This window comes from Pinus tabuliformis, chromosome J (assembly GCF_031772625.1).
Source record: "Pinus tabuliformis cultivar Carrire ecotype Pingquan chromosome J, CPIR1, whole genome shotgun sequence".
NCBI classification, from domain to species: Eukaryota; Viridiplantae; Streptophyta; class Pinopsida; order Pinales; family Pinaceae; genus Pinus; species Pinus tabuliformis.
In genome coordinates this window covers 81,680,383-81,688,741 of record NC_142295.1, presented here as the reverse complement: position 1 = coordinate 81,688,741, position 8,359 = coordinate 81,680,383, and positions in this window count along the sequence as shown.

Genomic DNA, 8,359 nt, shown 5'->3' with positions numbered 1-8,359 from the left:
TTGACGTGAGGAAAGAAGAGCGTGAAAGTGAAGTGTTCATACATGAAGTAAGCATACCGCTTATGCACATTTTGAAGTATCATAATGAACAAGGATGACTAAGTCTTACATCTACAACCATTTACATATTTGGCAACATGCCACTTTAATGATGCAATTATATTTACGCAACTTTAAGTTCTAGAATGTTTAGGGATGGCTAAGTTTGACACCTATGACCACTTACACATTTAAGAATATATAAATCACAACCTCATTTATCAAATTCTCTCATCATATAGCTATTTTCACTTTATCCCAATAAACAATCATTTTAACAAGCTATTCATAAACCCTATTCAATAGATCATTTATTCATTATTGATAAATCATCAAAAAAATATCTCATATTTTCATACAACATAACCATCTCCATTCACTTAAACATCCCTTTTTCCACTTCAAAAATATGTTATATATTAAAATATTTTTTCTTGTTGCATCAAGAGGTGCTTTCCAACCCATTATGGTAGAGATGTTGTAATTTAATTTCATGTTTAACATTTTAACTCAGTTAAATTACATAAACCTAAAACTAAAAATAAAATAAAATCAAAATCAAAAAATTAATAATTCTAATTCAAATTAATTAATAATTAAACCAACCTAGGTCCATCTTAACTCCAGATCTACCAAGCGCTGAGAGGGATCAAATATTTTGAGATGCAAACCTCTTTTAGAGTGAAAATGGATTTGATCCCTCTCAACGCTCAGTAAAATCCAAAATTAAGATAGATCTAGGTTGATGAAATAACCTAAATCCAAAAATTTGTAATTGTGAAATAAAATATAAAGTTGCTTCCCAATAATTTGGCACAGTTTTAAAATCAACAATGACATGTGTTTTGACCATTGAATTCTAAGGTTGTTACATGTTCTGTTTCAGTTTCTACTGTTTATAACATTAACCATTTGAATTCTAAGGTTGTTACGTGTTTGTTTGAGTTTCTACTCATTATGATATTGAAATAAGGTCGCATAGCTAGTGTTTCCTGCTGCTTAGTCTAATTATTGAACTTTGAAAGGTATGAACTAGCTCACACATTTGCACAAGGGCTACAAAGTAGCTATTATAGCTTAAGTTTAAATATAGTTAAAAACGTTTCTTTAATAAAAATAATACATTTCTATTTCGCCCACTAGGTAGCTGAAGTGGTGATTACCTTGTTATGAAGTACTATGTAAACCATGAGATTCAAAGCTCTGTGGGCCAAACCAACAAAGAAAATAAATACTCTTAATTCATAAAACTCATTTATGTCATTACTTAAACACATCAATTAAGCAAGCAAGTGTTGGATTCCTTATATTGAAAATTTGCTCTTACTTTCTATTTGTATGAATTAATAACACATAGTACAATTATTATAATAGTGTTTTTAACAATGTTTTTAATTTACCAACTATTACATGTAACAACTGTGTTTTTAAACCAAGGCATCAGAGCATCAGAAAGAGGTAACACTCATTGAAAATGGACCGAGGGGTATAAAGAGAACCCATGTATGTAAGATCTCAGATCTAGATAAGGAAGTCCCGTTGCAGGAAGCTGGATATCAAATAGAAATAGTAACAGTAGACCTTAATCATGGGGCTTGGAAAAAAGTCCAGAAAAAGAAGGCAAAAAAGAGACAGTTAAGTGATTATTATCACAAATAGTCCCCGCAATTTTGTGTAATTTATTTTTCTTTTTCTTTTTCTTTTATGTACATCAGCCAATAAGTTGACATGATGGAATGCCTCATGGCATTTTAGAATGTAATTTTGTTCCTTGTTTACAGTTTCAATAAAATTACAAATTTTCCTCAGAAAAAATAAAAATAAAAAATAAAAAAATAAAAATAAAAAATAAATTATTAATATTATTAATAAAAAGAATAGGTTTTAAGTGCAACTTTTTGAAAAGTTTTCTAGTTTATTTTATGGTCTAATTTGTCTATGTCAGACCAGGAGGTAACTCCTCAATGCGAATTATGATATTCATTCAGGTTGGTCATTATTATATACATGAGGGAGAGACTATTCATTTCATCTCCCGGTGACTCTTCATCTTTTCTATTATTTATTTACATTAATTACAGTTGTTCACCCAATCCCTATGATTAGGTGTCAACAGTCCCCCCCTTAATCTGAAGGGATGTTGGTGAGTCCAAGCATCGTTTTGAATCTTTCAAGCTTTTCTCTTCCAAGCGCTTTGATGAAGATGTCTGCAATTTGCTCATTAGTGGAACAATGGCGGAGATGGATTGTTTTGGCCTCAACATGATGTCGAATAAAATGATATTTAGTATTGATGCGCTTCATTCGATCATGGAACTGTGGTTTCTTGGCCAACTTTATTGCCGAGGTATTATCAATCATGAGTGGAGTCGATTGTACTTGTTTTACCTGCAAATCTTCAATAATTTTCTTGAGCCACACAATTTCTTTTGTTGCCTCAGCTGCTGCCACATATTCTGCCTCTGTTGTGGAATCTGCTGGAACTAATTGTTTGCGTGATCTCGAAGAGACAGCTCCTGATCCAAGATTCATAGCATAACCTGAATTAGATACCCCAGTTTCTTTGTCTCCATCGAAGTTTGAATCAGAGTATCCAATCAAGATGAAGTCACCCACCTGTGTATACTTGATTCCAAAGTCTTGAGTTCCCTTCAAGTACCTTAGAACTCTTTTTGCAGCAGACCAATGTCCCTCACAAGGCTTTTGCATAAACTTGGAGAGGATTCCAACAGCAAACGAAATTTCTGGTCTGGTAGTATTTAGGTAGTTGAGACTTCCTACAAGCTGTCTATACTTTGTTGCATCCTCAAATTCTTTTCCTTCAATGGATGTGAGCTTTAAGTTTTGTTCCATTGGAGTAGTAAGAGGATTTCATTTTGTCATGCCAAACCTGTTCAATAGATCTCCAATGTACTTCTTTTGAGAAAGGAATATGGACTTCGGAAGTTGAGTTACTTCAATCCCAAGATAGTAATGAACATAGCCCAAACCAGTCATTTCAAAACCTTTCCTCAATTCCTTCTTTATGGATGCAATGTAGCTTTCATTGTTCCCTGTCATCAAAAGATCATCTACATATACAACAAGATATACAACTGTTTTTCCAACCTTCTTGACAAACAAAGTTGCATCATCAAGATCATAATGTTTGAAATTGAGTTTCAAAAGATGCTAAGTTAGTTTTTCATAACAAGCTCGCAGTGCTTGTTTGAGGCCATACAAGGATTTCACAAGTTTGCATACTTTATTTTCATGTCCTTTCATAGAAAATCCTTTAGGCTGGGACATAAAAACGTTCTCTTTTAGATCTCCATTCAAGAAAGCAGTTTTTACATCCATTTGATGGACTTTCCAACCGTTCTGAGTCGCTAGGGCAAAGAGTGTCTGGATGGTAGCCCATTTTGTTGTGGGGGAAAAAGTTTCCTCATAATCAACCCCTTCCTTCTGTGCAAAACCTTTTTCCACAAGCTTGGCTTTGTGCTTGTCAAGTGAGCCATCAGCTTTATACTTGTTCTTGTAGACGCACTTGCAGCGAATTGGTTTGGTTCCTAATGGAAGATAAACCAGCTTCTTTATTACGGCATCATACTCCTTTTGCATCACTTCTTTCCATTCATCATGAGAAGCAGCTTCTTTGAAGGAAGTTGGTTCAAAATTTGTAGACAAATTCAATTCACAATCATAAGAAACATCCATATCAACAAGTGAATCAGAGTCATCTACATCACCTCCATTTTACTAGTTTGAATTTCTAGTTCCTGTCTTTCCAACTTCATCGGGATGAACACTTTCAAGTGTCTTTGTTAGCCACTTTGGGGGACATTTCTTAGATGGTCCAGGCTGCTCCGTTGATTGAGTTGGAACTGAATCAAGATTGAGTCTCCCAATTCTATCAATCACATCACTTAAAGTATCATCCGTTGTTGGAGTTTCATGCAGGGAGAGAGTGCTTTAGAAGAAGATTCCACAGGTTGATCTAGTATAGGGATCCCCCTTTCAAGATGTGGAATCTGATTATCAGATTCTTGAAATGATTTTGCATTTGCGAATCTATCCAAGCGATCAAGTTGCCGCTCAACAACATTGTCAGTTTTGGATGATTCAAGAAAAATTACATCTCTAGATACAACAAACTTTTTATTGACTTCATCATAGAGACAGTATGCTTTGGATGTGTTTGAATACCCCAGGAAGATACACTTACAACTTCTTGCACCAAGTTTGTTTCTATGTACCTTTTGTATCAAGGCATAACAGGTGGAACCAAAGACCCTAAGATGCTTTACCGAAGGAATGTGCCCATACCACATTTCATAGGGAATCTTGTTTCTGATAGCATTAGATGGACATCTATTCTTTATATATACAACACATAGAACTGCATCAGCCCAAAACATCATTTTTACATTTTTGAAGAACAACATGGAGCATACCATATTTAAGATTGTCCTATTCATTCTTTTAGCTACACCATTCTGTTGGGGATTATAAGGCACAGTTGTTTGATGTTTGATCCCATGTTGGCGAAGATAGTTTTTAAATTCATTTGAAGTGTATTCTTTTCCATTATCAGTGCGAATAGAGCCAATATGAGATTGTGCATCATTTTCAATCCATGTATGAAAGTTCTTGAATGTTTGAAAAGCATCAGATTTGTTCTTGAATAAGTAAACCCAACACATTCTGGTGTAGTCATCAATAAATGTCATCATATATTTATTTCCATTTGCAGAAGGAATAGGCATTGGACCACATAAATCTGAATGAATGAGTTCAAGTTTTCTATGTGCTCTTGAATGTGAATCATGAAAACATTGTTTGCTATGCTTTCCTAGAATGCAAGCGTCACATTGCTTAAGTTTCATAGGAATTGTAGGCAAACCAGTAACACCATTTTTCTTCAACAAGCAGAGGTTGTCATAGTTCAAATGTCCAAATCTAGCATTACATAATAAACTTGATGGACGTGTACCTTCTTCATAATGAGAATTGTATGAGAAATGTTGTGCATGAGCAGAGGTACCCTGCAGCTTGAGAAGCCTTTCTTCTTCTATCCCCCTCATGACGAGTGGTCAGATGCTTTTCTCACCTCAAGCTTGCCATCAAACATATGAATGGAGTGACCTTATTGGCGGATGTGGACCAAGGATAGCAAGTTTCTTCTCAGTTGTGGGAGATATAGAACATGATGCAGAAGAAAGTCTGGAAGACCAGGAAATTTAAGCCTGATTGTGCCAAGCCCTGATGGCTTGAGTTTTGATTGGTCTGCAAAGTATACTGCTCCATCAACATTGTCAGTAAATTCTTCAAAAAAATATTTTCTATGAGTCATGTGGCAAGTTGCTCCTGAATCAAGCAACCAATCATTTTTCGAAGAAGCAAGTGAAGCATTAAATAAGTCTTCATTTACTCCAATATTACATTGTGCCACAACATAATGAGTGGATTCAGGTGCTTTACCTTTGTCTGTGTCATTAGTTTTACCTTTGGGTTGGTTTCTTTGCTACTCAATTTTGTCCCAAGGTAACTTGCATGTGGAGGCATCATGTGATCCATTTCTTTTGCAGCGTATGCAGTGCAAATCTGACTTTTCTCCTTGAGAGTGTCTGCCCCCCTTGCCTCTGAAATATTTTCCTCTTCCTCTTCGACCACCTCTTCCTCTGGAAGAATCTTAGGCAAGATTATTTTCTTTATGAGCAAGGCACACTGCCTCGTCAGAAGATTCAGGGGTTGTCTTCTTTCCAAAAGCTTTCTCTCTTTTAGCAAATTTTTTCACAAGAGAGTCAAAGGTAATATCTTTAAAATTTCCATTTTCTTGCAATGACTTGAGATAATTGGAGTAAGTAAGATAAAGTGCCTTGAGAAAAGCGATCAGAGGAACATCCAATTCAACCTTAGTGGATTTGATGTCATGCATTATAGATTTTACTTCGAATGCAAGAGAAAGAGGATCATTATTTTGTAATTCAAGAGTGAAGAGTTTAATCATGAGTTGAACAACTTCAAGTGCAGAGTGTGAGTCATAGAGTTCCTTCAGTTTTTTGTAAGGCTTCGAAAGCATTTGAAAATGGTGAAATATGGTGACTCACCTCTTCACTTGTTGATGCTGCAATCAATGCATAGGCCTTGCTATTTTTATTTTCCCAAATGGCGAACTCCTTGTCTGAGGTAGGTTGTTCTGGCTCTTTGTCTCCGTCTCCAACACACACTCCTTTCCACAACTCATTGAAATGAGGTTGTGTTTTACTTTCCTAGACCACTTAGGATAGTTCTCCTTGCCAGTGAGAACTACTCCCACAATAGATATGATTGAATGCATTGTAAAATCTGTGTACTGTGGAAAAAAATACTTCTGCTGCAAAATTTTACTCCTAAAAAAAAATTGATTCTAATATATGGAGAAAGAGGTATCACTGTACAAAATGTAATACCATACACTACAATATCATTCAGCGTAATAGCATTCACCATTCATCGACTCTAATATTCAATACACATATACAATGCAACAGCAACACAGCATTGTAGCAACAGCGATATATCAATCTTCACCTAATTTGAACCAAAAATACCATGCCAGAACACAGCATCACAGCAACAAGTACAATATGATATGTAAAAAAAATCAGATTTATTTATATGGAGGAACGAATTTGTATGGACAGGGAGCGGTGTATGGAGGATCGAATTTACTGATATCGCGAGTTAAGAGGGACAGCTACAGCTCTGATACCTTCGTATGGAAGCAGCGCAGCGTGGGAGGAGGGTGTGTTGTAGAAGGCAGCATTCAAGGCAGTGATATTCCACAACGACATTCACCACAGCGGCGTTTACCATTAACCAAAACTACCAGAATTCAACATTCACCAATCTGTTCAACGCACCACTCACTGTTGAATGCAGAGAACATAAAACGCATAGATAATTCAGCACTCTATCTGAACACACAAAGGGATAATTCAAAAAAATTCTAATGCACTGAGGGTAGATAGAGGATGTAGCCCAAAAATTTGGGACAGTATTACAGAGATTTTACAGATATTTGACAGAGATGACACTTTACAAAAATGCTAAACAGAGGTAGGAAGGAGTTACAAATTAAAGAGGGAAGCCAAAAATGGCGTTGGCTCTGATACCATGTCAGACCAGGAGGTAACTCCTCAATGCGAATAATGATATTCATTCAGGTTGGTCATTATTATATACATGAGGGAGAGACTGTTCATTTCATCTCCTGGTGACTCTTCATCTTTTCTATTATTTATTTACATTAATTACAGTTGTTCACCCAATCCCTATGATTAGGTGTCAACAGTCTAGAATCCAACAGGATTCATTGAAATCACAAGTTTGATGAGTGAACTCTTCACAATCGAATTGCCCTAAGGGTTTTTGAGGGTGTTGAATCCATTTATGCAGTCAAAAAACCATTTTAAACAACACAAATCAAGAATTAACCACAAATTATTTTGTCGTATTTAGGCCAGAAATCTACTGGAAACTCCAAAAAGTTGCACTTAAAGACTACTCCTAAATAAAATTATTATTTATTTATAATTTTATTATTAAATTTTGATATTTATATTAATATCAATATCAATATTATTAAATTTAATGTTAGTATTAATTTAAATTTAAATTAAATATAAATTAATTAATTATTGCTTAAATTGCCTAAAGATTGAATTTCCAATTTGATAATTAAAAGGAGAGATTATATTTAATATGTGCAAATTATACCCGATGGGGTGAGAAGCGGAGAGGATGGCGTTCCTAAGGGAACGCGTCGGAGTTCATGTTAGGCACGTGGCCTCAGGTGGGCGAGTTGGCCTCCCTAGCCTCGAATTACACCTTGAGTATGGGAGAGAGTAAATTTCGGCGTGTGAGGTTTCATGTCGCCTTGGGTCTCGAGGGTGGTGGTGAGCATCTAAATGTTATGGAGGGTGTCGGCGGTGTTCGTTGGGAATTATGCGTATGCGTGAGTATTGGTGTCTGTGGTGTGGGAACTATGGGAAGAAGCAGGAGTTGTAGAGGTTTCCCTATCCGGGTGAGGGGAAGATATTATCATCAGCATTTCCTCCCCTGCTTTCGGGTGCACGTCATTGTTAATTGCTGAATTGGGCTTCGTCACTGTGAGTGTGCAAGGAAAACAGGGTATGGTTGTCTTTTTTAGGTGGCATTATTCTATTTCTGTTTCAACTTGCATGGTTTCAGTCCGGGTTGGGTGGTAACTAGTTTTTCTAGAATGGGTGAGTAGCAGTGGTCCTCTTCAGTCCATTTATAGGTTTTTGTGTTGCTGGGTGGAGCCACTGGAACAACA